The following is a 19,210-nucleotide window of genomic DNA, read 5'->3' as shown; positions in this document are numbered from 1 at the left end:
CCTAAAATGGTCCTCCAATTATGCACCTCGTATGTTCTCAGTATCTATTGGGACGTGCAAATGCACCTTATCAGGAGCCTTTTAGGATTAGTGCAGGACATCCTTGGGATATACGAATGTCCTGATGCCGACATCCCAGAGACTTACTGAGGATGCATTTGCGTTTTCTGGGATCAGGTATGATCGCCAAGGGTGCGTTTAGGCATGCCCTGGCGTGTTCGTTCAATGGTCAACCTGAATGAACGTTTCAATCTTCCCGAGACACGAGCGTCCTCCAACAACGCCCACGCTAACACTACAGAAAACAGGAGCCGAAATGGTGAATACTGTTCGTGTGCTCCACATTTTTGTCTTTAAACGTTCCGCAATAGAGCCGAAACTTTTATTTTGCACCCTTACGTCCATTACAATAAAGCGCATTGACGTGTTCGTGCGCTTGTGTTCTTCAATGCTATGTCTGCATGCACCCGACGCGAGCCAGTCGAGTCAGAAATCGGGCTGGATGAACCCGACCAAGCCCAACGTGACCGCGTTTACGTAACTCGCTTCTAACGGCTCTGCACAACGGCGGCACGCAGCGGGCGTCGAGACGAGACACCGAATAGGGCTGCCGGTTCCCGCAGTCGTCCGCAACATCTCTATTTCGCGGCTCTTACCGTTACATGGATAAGGTAGCACTCCACAATGCTTGTCTTCGCCTTGTCCCACACCCGCCGCGGTGGCTTAGCGGCTATGGTGTAGCGCGCCGAGCACGAGGTCGCGGGATCAAATCCCGGCCGCATTTCGATGGGCACGAAATGCAGACGCGCCCGTGCCCCGTGCATTGGGGGCACGTTAAAGATTCCATGGTGGTCAAAATTAATCGGGAGTCCCCCCCTATACGGCGTGCCTCATAATCAAATCGTGGCTTTGGCACGTAAAACCCCAGAATTCAAACTCAATTCATTGTCCCGATATCTTATTCCCGCTGCCGCTGCATCGAACGCCTTCTCAGTAAGGCTGCATGCTCTATGTTTCAAAAGTAGCGAAAGGTTTTGATCCAGCCGCCGCGCCCTGCGATAGGCCGGTTGGCGACACGTGACCTTTTCGCCTTCGCGCCACGCCCAAAGGGTCCAGCAGTGGTCGCTGGGCCGGAGGAATGTACGGGTATTCTTTGTTTTCGAGCGCGCATTTGGAAGATTTTGATAAGCAGAAAGCACATCACGCGCCTCTGTTGCATTGTTGTAGTAAATTAGAAGTGCCTATGTACCTGATGCTTGAGCGGACGCAGGAATTATGTGTTTGAAATCAACGTTTGCAGCGTGACATGCTAGTATGCCGGGCTGCTGTGTCTTCGGTTGCCGCAACCGCGCGGAGGACGGAAAAAAGTTATTTTCTATTCCTCGCGGTAACAACAATGTAAGCAGAAGGAAGAAGGAATTTTGTGTGGTTTTTACTCTTGCGTGCACTTAGCTTCCATGCCATGTTTCATTGCTCCAGCGGCCATAAGAAATTATAAGCTTAAGAATTTTTATGCCTTGGGCTTCTTGGATATAGTCGAACATCAACGAGCTGTTTTATTCTTGTGTTGGTGAGCGGAGTGCTACAGGACGCGGTGGAGAATGGTTGTATTTGCTAACTGCTGTTCTTTAATTGCACCCTACTATAGGACATGCTTCAAATCACTGCTTGCCTTTCAAAGAAAAAGTTTGTTCTGCATTCGCGCAATAAAAGTCAATTTTTGATTATGCATTCCTTCATTCTCCTGCATCGCTACAAAAAACCACCTAACTCAGCTTTTCTGGCTATAGTCTGGTTTTAGAGCCTATAGGTGTAGGAATACCCCAAATTTATTTGCACGTGCATTGGCTAACATTGCAAACATACCTTTACATCTGCGGGGCTTGAAAAGGTACATGAGCATGGAGGCGGTCGGAGTTGTGAAATGGGGAAGGCTCGGAATAAATGCATTTCTTTAAAAACAGGCAGAATTTATTATTGGCGCCTCACAGACACCAGTAGGCATGCTATATTTGCTAGTTCTGGGAAGGTACTCAGGTTGCGGATAATCCACAGATGCAGTGCAACTTTCCCCTAAGTAAAACTATTAGAGTACTCTACAAACGAAACAACCTTAGGTTAAAAAGACCGCGTAACCGTGGGAATACTGCCGAACACTGACAAACGCAATAGAACCAATAATAGCGCATAATATGCACCGCGCACTGTTAGAGCGCTCGGTGCGCAATGACATTTCTGAAAGTTGCTGTAAGCTCACAACCTGCGTCTTTTTGCGAACTCTTTTTGGGGGGCTCCGGGGCTCGAGCCCCCTCCGGAATTTTCCCGGAAAGGCTGAGCCCCCCCCCCCCCCCCCTCAAATGTCATTACCGGAGTTCTGTTACCCACATAATTTGAGGATTCTCTTGCCTCCACATATTCACTTTTGTTGTGGCTAAAAGCTTACGGCACCATTGGTGCATGGCGCGGACGTGCACGGCTTTTAATTTATACTTTCGCTTTATTTCGGCAAATCCTGGCAATAGGAGGACGAGCGCATTAGAAGCACCCGCGGCGGCTACCTCATCCGTGTTTCCTCACTTTAACATTTTCTTTAAATTTCCGCTGAGAACACCACGCACACACACAATATATTTAAATATATACAAAGGACAAAGTTTATTATACTTTTTAAAGAGAAGGAGGTAGCCAACTAAATAGATAGCCTATACCTAGAGAATGAATATGTTGATTTATGTTCACCGCACTTCAACTTACCTTGCGTGCTTTTTTGACCCTGGAAAAAACCTGGAGACTTCAGTGACCCCTTCGGCAGATTCTTCTATCAACGGCGTGTGAAAAGCACGTGAGTGATATGCGTCTCAATATTGTTTCTCTTTCCAGTAGGCAATGCTAACGACTGGCGACAAAATTAAAATAAAAAAAGCTCTTCTAATTATTTACAACGTTTACGCATTAGGGATGGCCTCTTGCATGCAGAGGCCATAAATACGGGATGTTTCAGCAAACACCCTCAAAAATTTTTTAAAGGTTGCGTGTCGCAGATAGCACAATTATAATTCACGAGCTGGTCTACTCGAAGAGGCGAACATTACTTGTACAAAAAATTGAAATGCATAATCGACTAATTAAGAAATCACCAATTAGGTTTTAACATATTAACTTATGGCCCGTGTTGCAATTTACAAATTCTGGCCGTGTAATTCGCAAGGCGGATGCACTAGGAACTAATTCTCAGGATGACACCAGTTTCGAGATATTAATTCCCGAACATTGCGGAGAAATGCATTGGCATTCCAGTTACTTTAGCGCTTACCCGCCGTGGTTGTTTAGTGGCTATGGTGTTGGACCATGAGGTCACGGGATCAAATCACGGCCACGGCGGCTGCATTTCGATGGGGCGAAATGCTAGAACACCCGTATACTTAGATGTAGGTGCACGTTAAAGAACCCCCGGTGGTCTAAATTATTCCAGAGTCCTCCACTAGGGCGTGCCTCATAATCAGATCGTGGTTTTGGCACGTAAAATCCCATAATTTGTTCTTTTCATACTTTTGTGCTTTGATGCATAAAACGACGGTTTGTTGAGAAAGTGACTGGCACGCCAATGTATTTCACCGCAAAGTTAGAGAATTAATATCTCGACACTGGTGTCAGCCTGAGATTTAGTTCAGAGTGGATTCACACTCCACGGCTAGAATTTGTAAATTGCAATATGGGCCATAAGGTAATTAGCTAGAAACCTAATTGGTTAATTTTGTTCATTCGTCGATTATGCATTTCAATTTTTTTGTGCAAGTAATGCCCGCCTCTTCGAGTAGACGAGCTCATGAACTAGAATTGTACTATCTGCCACAGGCCACCTTTAAAGATTTTGGAAACTGTTCGCTGAAACACCCTGTATATAGAATTCACTCAGTAACCGAAAGGATGGCAAGCCGGATTAACTCAAAATCAGAATAAATAGAAGTCTAGAAGTCATGCGCAGCAGCGCTTATACTCGGACTCAAAGTAATAAAAAAATAAAAAAGAGTGCAGCTTGGCCGGAAAGGCGAAGCAGTATTAGTGACAGCGAAGTAGAAGACAATTACTCAAAGGAAGATTCTTACCGTGCAAATCCGTGTAAGGATCACACCCGTGTAAGGGAAGCACCCATAATTTAACAGCCAATATTAAAAAAAAAGACATCCAACCGAGAAGCAATCGCGTTTCGTGCGCTGATTCTGATCGGGCTCAACAGCGAATTGTCGCGCGCAGCGTACTTTCGCGCGTCGCTACTGGATGTCGAGAGGAGGCGATCGCGGAGGTTTACGGCGGATTTCATACTCGTAGTTGGAAAAATGAGGTCAAATGGCCCGGTCACATGAAAGGCCCGTCAAAATCGCGACAGAAAAGTGTGGCCCTTACACGAGTCTATACTGTCACGTAGTAGTGACGCTGAAGAAAACAGTCGTAAAACTGTGTACAACGAAACTGTTTGTTTATTGGGCGAACCTGTGCCCACAAAAGCAAGGTACACTCAAAGCACAACGATAGCGGCGAACACAGTCGGCGATCGTCGAAAATCTGATCAGCGGCGAAACGCGTCGGCTTTTATACCTGAGTCATCGAAGCTTCTAGATTAATCCCTGATGCCCGCGTGTCTTCCAGAAAGTTCTAGACAATTCGCGTCAGTCATGCAATCAGATAACATAAGCGTCGGTGAAAACAGGCAATGGAAAGAAGCATCGATATCGTTCTAGAAACTTCCGATACAGGCGCGTCCTGCGCCGAGTGATAACGTTTAACATTTGTTAGCCGGTGGAAAGCGGCCACCGGTGAAAGATAAACATGTATACGTGTCAATACGTTAGTTATAGTGGCCATATAAATTGTAGTAAACATTCACCTTAAATTAAAATAGTAAGCATAGAGAACATAGTGGACATAGTAAGCACGGATCATGTAAACCTGTAAGTACCTCACTGGATCACCTCGAGCACTCGCTTTCACAACGCAAGCATTGTGAAGAACGCCGGCAGCGGAGGCGAACGGTTCGTACAGCCGCGTGATTCACCGCAACTCTGAAAATTAGATTCATCATCATTATCTGCCTATTTTTATGTCCTCTACTGACGGCCTCTGTGAGTGATCTGCGATGACCTCTGTTTCTTAACTCTGCAACCCTAGGGGCGCAGAAAGACAGCCCGGCAAGGTAGATAGCGCGCATGAAGTTACCAGCCATCCCTGGTCGCCCTTTATCATTGCACCCACCAATGATTACCAACAATTACATATGACACGCGGGCCCCATAAGCGTCAGCCACGCACAGTCATTGACCACTATACGGCAGGGCTAGAGGAGAAGACGCGTGCACCCATTCGCGTTTGATTACGTGACCTACAACTAACCCGATTATTGAGCGCGTGGGAAATAATGCCCATCAAGCCGCCATCCTTTTCGGCTTTTTCCCGCACCCACAGGGTATGGGTCGCTCATGTATATGGCGTTTGGATTTAATGCGGAACATCACGGCGACGACAACAGCGACAATTTGCCTGAAGTGCCGATATAATTGCTGTCGCCATAACGCTAGAAATAGAAAATTGTTAGCAGAGAATATATATATATATATATATATATATATATATATATATATATTTATATATATCCTCTGCTAACAATTGCTAACCCACAAAAGCTTTTGGCTGATTTCGTGACAGCGAAAACATTCTCACTATTAGAGTTATTGCTCATTTCAGTTAATTAAATGAAAAAATATATATGTCTGGATCTCGGAAAGAAGGAAAAACCACTCCACCTTTGCACTGTCGGCATAAACGACAGTTGCCGCTTCTGCTGCGTGTGCACATGGCCTCCGAGTTGAAAACCGTAGCGTAAGCACAGCGGCCGCCACGGGGTGCCGACATGAGCCTTCTCGCGTTCAACGTTCGGGCGCGGCCATTGGGGCATTGCTCCCTTACACCCTTAAAGGGTAGCTAAACAGGAACAGGAAGTTCAGCTGGAGTAAACGAGGGATCTTCAGGAATGCATGCAGTTTTTGTTGGGTGCAAAAATATCAGTTATTAGCGGAGAAATTCGTAAAGAAAGACCAAATATATCTTCCTCAATTTCTCTCACCCCAGATTCGGCGCTGAAGCAGTGTCGTCACGGATTTCAATGCTCTCAGTGGATCAGAGGGCGCCATGATACGTCACCGCTTGCGTAAACGGCCGAGGCGCTCGCTCCATCATAGGCTGCATGGCCGCTGCGTTTACGTTCACCGCGATGGATACCGTTGCTGCTGCTGAACCTTGCAACGAAGAGTTCGCCAGGAAAGCAGGACTGCATTTCAGCGATATTCAGTGAAACGGAGCGCAAAATGATCCTCCGTGCTCGAGCGGTAGGTGTTTCCGCGTGCGATGGCGGTGAGCCGTCGGCCGCGCCGGCGGAAAGCAGAGCTTAGTTTTCGTCTACGGAAGGCGAGGCGAGGCGTCCGGTCCGCCAGGCGACGATCTTCCCCATAGAACAAGCGTAGAAAGTTGCGCGCGTACTCGGTATGGTTTTTTCATGGTTTTATTTATTGACATTCAGCACTCACACAGCCGCCAGTTTGCTGCTGCAGGGGCACACCGGTAGGGGGTTTGATGAAGACCGCATTGGGGGAACAGCTGCTCGAGAAAGGATTGGCCTCTGGAGCACGTGAATATACTTTCCGAGGGCAGGTTTATATACATAATCCGAGGCGAGAAATGCAGAGAGCACACCATCGGTTTCTCTGGCTCTTTTGACGTTTTATCATCGGCAGAGCACTGAGCCATTGCGAACGCCGGGGCTCATCGCGCGGCACCACATGAAAGCACACAGTCGGGTCAACACTGCCGCTGCCCCTGACCAAGCGCCTTGCGCCGTTGATACAGCCCTCAACACTACACACACGAAGCATTTTCTGGCTGTTTCCCGCGAAGTCAACGTTTTTCTAGCCACGCAACACGTAACCAAACATTGAAACACTACTGTAGAGAGGAACAGGCGCGCGCGGTGATGCATGGAGCAAAAACGAAACTACGAAACTATCACGACCGCATGTAACGCCACGCCATTTTTTCTTATTGCTTACTTAATTTTGCGCTAAACTTGTACGTCCTCGCTTGAAACGGCTTAAAAAGTTGGCAAATGTTGTTTATGTACGTTTAAGGTGTATTTCATTTTGAGTTTTATTAACAGCAATAAATCGCTCTCGAGCCATCGTGACCGGCCTGCGTTTGTGATCTCCGACGTCACGAACGTGTAGTGCGGGAAATTCGAAGGGGCGTCAGCACCTATCCTTCAGTTTTTCGCTATTTTCTCGCTTATTAAACATCTGTTCGCCGTAAGAATGGTATGACTGTGATTGCGAAGGGATAATCTACCATTAAAGCTCAACTTCCGGTTTCTCTTTAGTGTCCCTTTAAGAAGGATGTGTGGCGCAACGGAAGAAAAAAAAAGAGGAGACAGAAAGAGTGACAAACTTGCAACTAATTTTATTCCGGAGAGCACTCAATATATAGGCACAGAAGATACGTGCGCACAACCAATACACTCGCCACACTTGCCGGAATGTGGGCAAAACAGTTGAAATCTCAAGACGCATAAGAGTATGAGTATGAGCACAACAGCATGAGCACTTGCACAAGAGTATGAGCAAAGCGAATCTGAACCGGCGGAACGCTGATGCAGCACTTTTCTCGATAATTGCTAGAAAAAAAAAAGGTGATTCCTTTTTAAATGGCGCTGCATAGAATTACATGCTGTATGACAACGCAGCAGTGTTCCCACAAACTGACGCTGTGCAAACAAGTCTGCTGCTTGGTCTAATAATTAAGTGCAGTGACTCCGCGGTATTGGGCCTGCACATTCGTCGCGAAAGAAACTAACGCCTACATGAGTGAAGCGCGCGCGCACACGCACACACACGCACAAATACCGCGACACATGCAAGGAATGCTGGCCGCTTCGCTCGGGTCACTCGGGAAAGGCCAGCCGGGGACGCGCTGTGCGTCCGAGCATTCGGGGACGCGCGCGAGATTTGCGTGCGTTTGTTTTGCGCGCGTCGACAAGCGCGGCGAGAATCCCACGCCTCGAAGTGCGCTGCCGGGCTTCGCCGCTCATCATTTGATGGGACTCTCGCGTAGTCGAGACGTGGACCCGAAGAGGAGGCGCGGGCGACGTGCGTGCCGGCACGCGATGTGTTTACCGTAGCCTCGTCGCGTCCTCCTGTTCATTGACATTCACGGCCGGCCTCCGGCCTGAAAGGTGCTCGGGACGACGGACGTTTAAGAATGAGCGCGCTCTCTCTGTCTGTTGCCGAGGCTGCTACCTTAGCCAAGGTTGACTCACAAATCATGCAGCCTCCGCGTGCATATATCTTGTGCGTGGATGCTTATACGTGTCTGCATACGACAGGCCGATCGGCGCGCTAGCCTTCCTGCTGCAGAGCGGACCTTGTTGGTCGCAGCGATCCGCCAGCTTTCATGTAGCACTTGCGACCGGCTCTTTCCTTTTCCCACAGCTCGAGTGCCAATCGCGCAAATAAAGGACGAAGTTGGAAATATCAGCCTTACGACAATCAAGGGACGGTTTCACGAAGCCGGTAAAAGGAGCAGAGTATCAGCGCAAAAGTTATGCTGGATGAAAGACTGCGCAATCAGCGACTCGAATTTGCGTCTGCGGTGGAGTCTTGGTGCCCGAACAACTGGCGCGCGGTTGTGTTCAGGGATCAGGCCTCGTTTTGCACCCGCTGGAACCTGCAGAGGAAGGTGTGGCGTTCGCGCAACTGCCGATATGTCATGTATTCCTACCGTTGTTACTGGCTGCGAGCGCTGCGTTGTGTCCTACTTCTTTCAGGAACAGCATTGCTTGAAAATGAAAGCGTCTTTTGTGTAATCTCTCAAGCTTCTAAGCAGTTACGACATGTAATACAATAGTATTTCACTTCAACATTAGAACTAATACTTCTTTTCATCCGGCATGGTTCCGGACTTCGCCTTATACCGCGAAGTTTTAATTGACATCAAGCACTTCTCTTTCTTTTTTTGTAACATGGTCCGTGCTGATTTACCAAAATTTAACCTCTGACAAAATGTCAACGGAATAGCTGTCAGTTTAAACGCCGATGACACATCTCCCGCAGGTACGACTACCGCTGTGTCTTGCGTAATCGTTCAAGAGGTCGAACCACTGTTCACGTGTGGGGCGCACTCAGCCACACAGGTTTGGAACCATTGCATCGATTTTTTTAGGGAAGATGACATCTGAAACGTACATGGACGTTTTGGAGACAGTGCTCATTCTGCATGTTCTGCATGGCCCCTTCCCGGATGAACTTTACTGGCTACAACAGGACAACGCACCAACCCACACATCAAAGGCAGTGGAGCAGACGCTGGATAATTTAGGTGTGACAAGGCTAAAATTGCCTGCGAGAAGCCCCGATTTAAATATAATAGAAAATGTATGAGGAATAATGAAGTCAAATCTAGCCAAAAAAAGCAGGTCTAGCTGCAGTCACCGCTGACGAGCTTTGGTTAGCTATTAAAGAGGAGTGGGACCGTCTCGGACAGCTGCCAGACATTGGGAATCAGCTGTACGTTTGCTTCCCAAGAGGATCGAAACTGTGAAAGAGAATCGTGGGGGACCCATTTTCTATTCGAAAATATTCGCTATTTCTCGTTCCTTATTTTCGCATAAATAAAAGTTTTCTCTCAGTGTTTCTATGTTCATTTTTAAAAAGTACAAGTCGTCGTGTAACCCTACGGATCCAACGAAGCTGTCATTGCTACTCTAATGGCTATGGTATTGAGCATAATGCAGTTTGCTCCAAAGAACGATAAGGGAGCCATACAAACACGGGGATTCCAAGTAGTCCGCAGCGGCCTATCGAGGGAACCTCAGGAAGGAGGCAAAGATTCAACCACAAGGCCCCTTGTGGAAACGTTCTCCATAGGCTGAAGCTTCTCTTCTTCGGCAATGGCTGATCACGCCACGTCCTGTAATAACTAATGTTGAGCCAAAATACAAAATAACGCATTATATACACGGTGTCCCAGATATCACACAGCACGATTAGAAAAAAGAGGAAAGGCGTTACGCGAAGCAAACCTAGTGCGTATTGTTTCCAGTACAGGGGGGTAGCCGCCAGTATTATTTTCGTTAGAAAGATTTAATTAATTAATTGTAATTAATTATATAACGCGAGAAGTACTGTTCTAATTATCAAAGTGTCAATGAGAAAGTTGTAGAGCAACATGAAAAACTCCCGATACAGCTTCTTGTTGCTCAGTACGTGCTACATAAAAGTATTTTTCCGAGTGTGAAAGAAGCCCGCGAATACACGCAAAGTGCCTCGAGCGACCAGTCGCGCGGCAACTCTGCGTGTATTCAACGGCTCCTTTCACACTCGGAAAAACACATTTATGTACCACTGTCAGGTGGAGATACTCCTTCGGTGCTCCCCAAGAGCCGGGAGGGTAATGAAAGGCTTGAAAATGAAAAGATGATAGACATGCTTAAACAACTAGTAAACACTATGCGTATATTGATCTCCGGATTGGCAACGCCAACTGCACTATCTGTCGTGAAGGCGTTGGATGCTATGGAGCCGCTATTAGCGGCTCTAAAATAAGGGCGGCAATCATGGCTCTCACGATAAAACACTGGACATTGGAACAGAAGATGCACCATTCTGTTATAATGCAATGGAATGCTCGAGGTCTATGCGGCCGCATGTCTGACTTTAGGCAACGGGTTTTCAAATACCGCTTCCCAGTGATCGTGATATGCGAGCCAAATCTCACGTCGGACTTTCGCCTTTCTGGATACGTTAAGCTCTGGTCACGTGAAGATGGACACAAGAGCAAAGTGTTAATGTGTATACGCAGCGACATGACGTTTGTTCGGCACACGATCACTCCACATGACAGCAATGAATATGTGTGCGTGACACTAAAACATAAACTGCATGTGTTTTCGATCATCGGCGCCTACATACCTCCTAGCCAAAGATTTGACCTCTCCTACCTATCTACTGTGTTACAAAGTTCCTCAGGCCCTCATGTTCTTATTGGAGACTTCAATGCTCATCATCCTTACTGGGGAAGTGCCGCAATGAACTGTCGGGGTAGGAACTTGATGGACTTCATAGAAACTGAGGGTCTGACTGTCATCAACGATGGGTCTCCCACTTACATCCGCGGCACTACCTACGGAAGTTGCTTAGACCTCACTATTGTGTCTCAAAGCCTCCTGCCCTCAGTCAGCTGGTGCATGGACATAGAAACGCATGGGAGCGATCATATACCAACATATGTGCAGGTGAAGTGGTTTGTGCAAGCAACTGCATCTACTGTACGCTGCACTGATTGGTCCACATTCTCTACATGTGTCGAAGAGTATTGCGGAGACATCACTTCACCATCTGATATAGAAGACATTATTGTATCATCAGTGCAGAAGACAACAAAGTTTATCAGTGCACCTACATCCAGAACGGCGATTGATATTGAATATGAACGGCTCCGCGCAATTCGTCGTAGAGCGGAAAGGAAGGTTAGGCGAACTCAATCGACAATAGACCTTGTCTCATGTCGACGTGCTCAACGAAAAATACGGCGTCACCTTCAAAAAATGGGAAAACAACGGTGGAGGACCTTCTGTTCGTCTCTGGATCCTCGAAAACCACTTTCTAGGATCTGGCAGATAGCACGAAGCCTTCGTGCCCCTCCTCAGCAAAAACATCCTTTCCATGCTCTAGCACTTCACCAATCTCTGACGGAAGTGCAGGTTGCCGAAGACTTCTGTAAGAGAGTCACCCGTACCAATATTTTAACATGTCCAACATTGCATCGACCCGTGCCACTTCCTAAAGATGCTCGTCTTGACCTTCCTTTCACGATGCCGGAATTGGAAGCTGCTCTTGCTGCTTCGAGACGATCTTCTACACCTGGACCTGACGGTATTTCATATACTGCTCTGTGCCACCTTGGTGTGGAAGGTCGGAAGGTCCTGCTGTCGTACTACAACGCCACGTGGTCATCCAGTACAGTCCCGAAGCAGTGGAAAACCAGCCGTTTGGTGGCCCTCCTAAAACCAGGAAAATCGCCTTACGACATGTCATCTTACCGGCCAGTAGCTTTAGCTAGCTGTGTCGGTAAGGTGATGGAACGAATGGTGCTCACTAGATTAGAATGGTTCATGGAAGGGAATGAGCTTTATCCTGAAATGATGACCGGATTTAGACGTGGACGTTCTGCAATAGATGGGGTCATTGATCTCGTGTCCACGATCGAACATGAAAAAAGGCGACACCGACTTGTAGGAGCAGTTTTCTTGGACATAAAAGGAGCCTATGACAATGTACTGCACGAAGCCATTCTTGATGCCCTCGGTAATTTGGGCATCGGCGGCCGTCTCTACATGTGGATTGAAAGTTACCTAGATGGTCGCACAGTCTTCATGTCCACAACTGATGGCGAAACGAGAAGACACGTTGTGGTCCGTGGAGTGCCTCAAGGAGGAGTCCTCAGCCCGACTCTTTTCAATATTGCCCTTATTGGCCTTGCGGAAATAATTCCTGACACAGTACGCATCAGTACCTACGCAGATGACATATGCATATGGGCGTCCGCAGTCACACGACCGCAAATTCGTGCAAGATTGCAACGAGCCGTTTCTTTAACGTCTCAATACCTGCAGTGCCAAGGACTGCAACTGGCTCCAGAAAAGTGCGCTGCGATAGCGTTCACACGGAAGCTTATGTGTTGGTATCCAATTATGATCAATGGCAATACCATTCCATATGTGGCCCATCACAGATACCTCGGCGTTGTCATTGACCGCGGTGTTTCATGGTCAAAGCATGTGGCAATGTTAAAGAAAAAATTAACTGGGCTTGCTCAAGTTTTTCGCTTTTTGGCCGGTATGAAGTGGGGCCCATCTGAGCATTCGCTACTCCGGCTGTACCAGGCTCTCTACGTCGGCTACATTCGGTATAGCCTGCCAGTTTTATCAGGTATGAGCCGGTCATGTTTGCGTACGCTGGAAAGTGCCCAGGCACAGATGCTGAAAACATGTCTCGGTGTTCCACGTTGCACCTCAACCTACGGAACAATTGAGGAGGCTCGCGTCACCCCTTTACCTGTCTATCTACGATGCGAACCTCTTCGAGTATTCCTGCGACTACTGTGCCGTCATGGATGCCACCCCTTATCGACACTTCCCGACATACGGCCAGACTCCACATTTTCAAGAGCCATTAAATGCCAAGAATCTGCCATACCATCATACTTTGCCCCTGCTGACCTTCCACGTATGCCCCCATGGGTAATGTCCAAAATACGGGTGCGTCTATCTATTCCCGGAATTTCTAAAAAATCGCGAATACCTACCGTCGGACCTCAGACATTTAACACTTGAATATATCTCGAAAGAATATGACTCCTCGGTGAATGTGTATACAGACGGATCGGTCTCGTCGTATGCGTCTGGTGCGGCTTTCGTCGTGCCTGCGCATGAAGTCATTCGACGGTTTCGTCTGTGTAACAAGGCGACTACAACATCTACGGAACTAGTGGCAATCAGAGAGGCCGTTCGATATATTTTGCAACAGCCTCCTCAAGTATGGACAGTCTTCAGTGACGCAAAGTCGGCTCTGCAACTACTTAGACTGGTGTTGAAAGAAAGCGCTTACAGAGTGTTGGCTCTTCAAACTGCCGAGCTATACACTTTAGCGCAAGAAAACGGCCACCACATCACATTTCAGTGGATTCCCAGTCACTGTGGTATACACGGCAACGAATTGGCTGATGCCGAAGCGAAGAAAGCACTGGAAGAACCAGAGTCAATGCTTGCGATTCCTTTTTCAAGAGCGGACGCCAACTGCCTTCTCTCCAGTGTCATCCGAAAATCAACGGAAAAGCACTGGGACAATCCGGATAATCGACACAGACGACTGCAGAGATTGGACCCTACCATGAAATTTAGGCTACCACCGAAAATTCAACGCAGCTGTGCCAGTCTTCTGCACAGACTAAGGCTGGGGGTAGCGTGTACGCGCGGATACGTACACCTCATGCGACGCACCGAGTCTCCAGACTGTGAATTGTGCAATGTCAAAGAGACTATAGGTCATGTGCTTTGTGACTGCCCTAGGTACTTGCAAGAGCGTCAAAGGTTAAATAATGACCTTACGCGTCTCGACAGCCCACCGTTGTCGGAGGACGTTATTTTAGGCCCTTGGCCAGACACTCAATCAAGTTTCAAGGCCATGCAGGCGCTACTGAACTTTTTAAAAAGTACGGGCCTGGATTGTAGGCTTTGAGCATGCCAAAGTGCTTGCCATATGTTTCATATCCTCCTTCTCTCATCATCGTCACCCATCATGCGCCTTTTTCTTCCCTCTTTTTTTCCCTCTTCCCCTTCCCCCAACGCAGAGTAGCTGGCTAGAGGAATTTACCTCAGGCCGACCTCTCTGCATTTCGCATCATTAAACTTATTCTCTCTCTCTCTGTACCACTGTCACAAAAGAGCGCTGAATCCAAGCGCGCGCCGCGTGTCACGCAAGCCAGCGAAAGAACAAGCCGGCCCCGCGGCAACTTCAACAGAGGGGAGAGCGCATACGCCTCAAACAACAACGCTAAAACAACGGCGCCGAAACGTCTATATATATATATATATATATATATATATATATATATATATATATATATATATATAAAGCCTCGACGAAGCGACGTTAACCGGAGAGAGAGAGAGAGAGAACACACGCGCGCGCCGAGACACCTTCGTACCCGGCGAGTCCAGAGAGATAACTACAGCGTGAGCGCGCGCCAACAGCATGAGTCATCATCACCCCCCCCCCCCCCTCGAGAATGCTCCGACAGCGGTGGTTGTACGAGAAAAGACTCGAAGCTTCCCAAGTTTTGGCCATGCTACGAGATCACGACACCGATAGGAAAGTTCGAGAACGCCTGTGGAAGCTATATAACCGCCGTGCGAGAATCGGAGGGTGGAATTCAGGGAGTTCAGTCCGCACCGGTGAAGTGATGTAACGTGAAGACCGAGCGTCTGCGGAAGAAGGGGATTCCCCGGCAAGCTAGTCGACGGGTTCATCGAGCGTCCGCATTTCCGGAAGAAGTTAATTCTTTCTTCGAGATTTGCCCCGAGTTACGCGGAGATCGTCCGACTTCAAGACCAACACTGGGGAATACGATTGGACACTTAGTGTTCCTTTTTTATTTTGTGCTTTACGTGTTGGACTCTTAGTGCTTGTCGTTAATTATTTTCTTGTGTTTGTTAATACCCATCTGATTTGTATTGTGTTGTGTCTAGCCTAAGTGAGCAAGTGTGGGTGTAACTAACTGACTTGTGTGAAGAATATATTTTGTTGTGTTTTGACAACTCTGGGCTCTGACTCGGTCTTTGGACAGCAACCGGCGTTCGCTGGCGCACCAGAGGGCCCACTCTTAATTGTCCTTGCTTTCGTGGGATTATTTTCGGAAGCTGATAAGTCGGCTTTGAAATTTGGTCCGGCGTCTGCGCCTCGTTCACGGGGTCTGTGACAACCACGTAGTGAGCAACAGTAAGCTGTATCGGGAGTTTTTCATGCTGCTGTACAAATTTCTCATTGACACTTTGATAATTAGAACAGTACTTCTCGAGTTAGATAATTAATTACAATTAATTAATTAAATCTCAGTAACGAAAAAAATACTGGCGGCTACTCCCCTGTACTGGAAACAACACGCACTAGGTTTGCTTCGCGTAACGCCGTTCCTCTTTTTTTAAATCGTGCTGCATGATAGCTGGGACACCCTCTATAAGCGCCAAGGGCAGGCGGAAGACGGCATCAAAAAATGTCACAGTTTCGCCCTAAGGGCGAAGCAATGAATGCGATAGCAACACAGCAATGTCATACGAAGTAAGGTGAGCGGCCTTGGTAGCAATATGAATTGTAGTAAACATGAGCTGATTAAGTAAGCAGGTGTGCTGCGGCGTAAGTAGACCGACATGAAGAGAGACTCGATGACCACGAGAAGGCGCGTGTGAAACGGTGGTGTTGATGAGAAGCGCTTACCGTGGGCAGCGCGTGCGAAGGGACACACCTGTAGTGCTGCACTGCCGATCTGGGCAGCATTGCATGTGTAGCGTGCGTTGGAAAATGTGGCCCGACTATGAACAATGAACAAGCGCGGTGTGAGCGCGCACAAACATGAATAGATCACACTGAATGACTGCAGCCAACGACTGTCAAAACGCTGGCAGCGAGCGCATACGCCGCGCAGCGGGCGAAGGTATGTGCGGTCTATCGCTTCAACGGAAACTGAGCGGCGAATGCACGGCGCATAAAGGTCAGAGCCGTGTGGAGATAAGAGACGGTGCGGTCGAACGAACGACGAGCGTGGTTGTTGGCAGCGTAGAAGTGCGCCCCCCCCCCCCCCCCCGCTCCCTCAGGCGCTGGCTTCCCGCTTCCTTGCTTGCGCGTGGGAGAGATAAGAGACTGTGCGGACGGGCGACGAGCGCGGTTGTTGGTAGAGAAGTCCCCCCCCCCCCCCCCCCCCCTGCTCCCACAAACAACGCGCACAACTGTTGTCGACGGCGGCGGCGTTTTGCCCGCGTTCGCACCGAACGCGCGCGGCGTTGGTGACGTGTTTATGAAGAACGTGCCAACCTTTGCCGTACACCCTATGCTGGTGTACCGTAACGACCATAAGGCCATGGTCCCTGTGGTCACTAAATAAATGAAAACCACCGGATCATATATATTTCTCATTCTTTAATAGTTTGAAAGTTTGAAAGTTTTATTTAACATAAGTAAATAATACAATTAGAAAGTACACACTTTTGGAGTTTTTAATAGTTCAAATAACCAATTACACAATCACATCTTAATAGTCACAATTAGAAATACTAAATTCCCACTACAGTACAGCTTCGCCGGTATTCCATCTCCACCCCAGTGGAAGGGCTGAGAGCTTTTAAGTGCGAATGCACTTCTTAAGCGACCCCGAAAACTCCGCCGGCATCCGCGCTTCTCCTCCTCTCCCCTAGCAACGGCGCGAGGAGCGGAGAGGAGCGTCTGTAGCAACGGCGCAGCGACGTCACGCCCCACGTGACTGCGCGCGCTCCGCCCTCCGCTCCGTGGCTGCGCGCGCCCCGCGCCGGCTCCGCACCGCTCTCCGCGCCGTGACGTCACGGCGCGTTGTGCAGCTGGCGCCTCCGCGCCGTGGCTGCACGCGCCGCGCCGGCTCCTCGCACCCTCTCCGCGCCGTGACGTCACGGCGCCATGCAGCTGGTGTGCCTCTCCCCCCGTTAGGTTTGCACTCACCCTCGGCCGCCGCCTCTCCCCTCGCGCTGACAGCTCCCTCCTCGCCCGGTAACAGCCCCTCGTATTTGGCGCTGAGCCGTGCTCCCTCAAGGGCTGCAGAAGATAGCGCCAACCTTTCCCTTTCCCTCAAGAACCACTTATCATCGTGTGCGTACTCTCTCCACCGCTCACACCCTCTCCAACCACCTGGCGTGTTTCGCTCCGCCGTCACGTGTTGTGTGTGTGGCGCCGGCGCGTCAGTCGTGCTCTCTCGCTGCCGTCTCCTTCGCTCGGCTCTGCAGTTTAGTCGCGCGCGCCCCCTCATAGCATCACCCCGTGCTTCGCACTTCCTCATACTCCCCTTCGGGGAAATGCGGGTTTTTTATTTATTGCGATAGCAATTATATGGACACTCCAAAGCAGATTTCTGCCGTCGGCGTCGCCGTCGCCGTCGCCGTCGCCGTGAGGTTCCGTATGACGTCAATGGAGATGAAATCGTCGCCGCGCGCCGCCGAACGCTGTATGTGCGAGTGAAAGGGCGCGAGGGACGCGCTCTTTCACGGGGAGTGAACCCACGGCGGAGAACAAACGCGCGTTCTGCGCTGTGCTCCCTTAAGGGCTGCAGAAGTAGGCGTCTCTTTCCTCCTTTACAATCACCATATATGTAAGAGCAAACGCGCCTTCTTCCGATGCACGAAAGGCCGTGGGGGGGAGGGGGGAAGGGGAGAGAAGCAGCGACGTTTAGCTGCGGCACCAAGTGCCTATTTATATCAGATGCTCCGGCAACAGTCACCAACGCCGCACGCATTTTGTGCGAACGCGGGCAAAACGCCGACGGCGTCGACAACAGTTCTGCGTGTTGCCGGTGCTGCTGCATGTCCAAGTTTAAACAGCTGATAAAGCTACTATCATTACTCCGTATAGCTCTCTACAAATTTGCTATCGCAATTGATGCTTCGCCTTTCAGGTGAAACTGCAACTTTTTCTTAATTAGCTATCGAAGGTCGCTCTGCAGTTATCACATAATCCAATCCATAAGTCCACAAGCGCAACCGCCAATGGAACCAACTATACGCAGACGTCAATATACGCCACCTTAAATAGCCTCCGCGATTGCTCTGTTTAGTCTGGAAGTTTTGTTTGTATATTCAGTTAGCATTATGAGCAACTATAATACAAATTTCTATAGAAAAAACTCTTCTGGCTTCATTCATGTCCTTTAATTAAGGGTTCGAGCCCGGCGAAAAACGGGGCCCATGCGAGACCTGTCAAGGACAAGCGCCCTTTGCATCTGCGTTAAAAATCCGATTACCGCTCACGAAAACGGCCGAAAGAGCCAAAGAAAGCGATTCATTTAAACACTTTAAAATACGTTGTCTTATAAACTGTGAGAAATGTGGCGCTGATGTCGACTCACATTCTTCTGGTAAAAACTTGGACGAAAGAATCAAATACGAGAGGCCCTGACGTCACGTTTTTGAAGCCAAAAGTGCTGCCATGTCGGTGTGCCATCTCCCTTTGCGCCTCCAATCAGCTCGCCGGAGCAGATAGGCACGAGCAGAGCGCGAGCTTTGAACTTGCATTGTTACGAGCCACCGCAAGTGTGTGCTGCCAACGTGTGACAAAACAAAGCCTACGAAACTTCTGCAGCAGTTTTAGTGAAGCAGACGCGCTCCGTGTTTTTCCTTGGCACGTTGAAGAAGGCGACGAACACCCGCACCGTGATTGCTTGAGTGTATCTGTTGCTGGCTGACACTAACACTCAAAGACGCAAAACACAACTTTCAAGCTTACACACCACACTGCGAGAAAGACAGCGGCGGAAAATTATATCACTTTTCAGAGGCCGAGAGGAGCAGCGAGAGCTTGAGGAGGGCGGTTGCTATGGAAAC

The sequence above is a fragment of the Dermacentor silvarum genome, chromosome 3, assembly GCF_013339745.2.
Source record: "Dermacentor silvarum isolate Dsil-2018 chromosome 3, BIME_Dsil_1.4, whole genome shotgun sequence".
NCBI lineage: Eukaryota > Metazoa > Arthropoda > Arachnida > Ixodida > Ixodidae > Dermacentor > Dermacentor silvarum.
The sequence above is the reverse complement of the archived record's forward strand: the minus strand, read 5'-3'. Positions refer to the sequence as shown.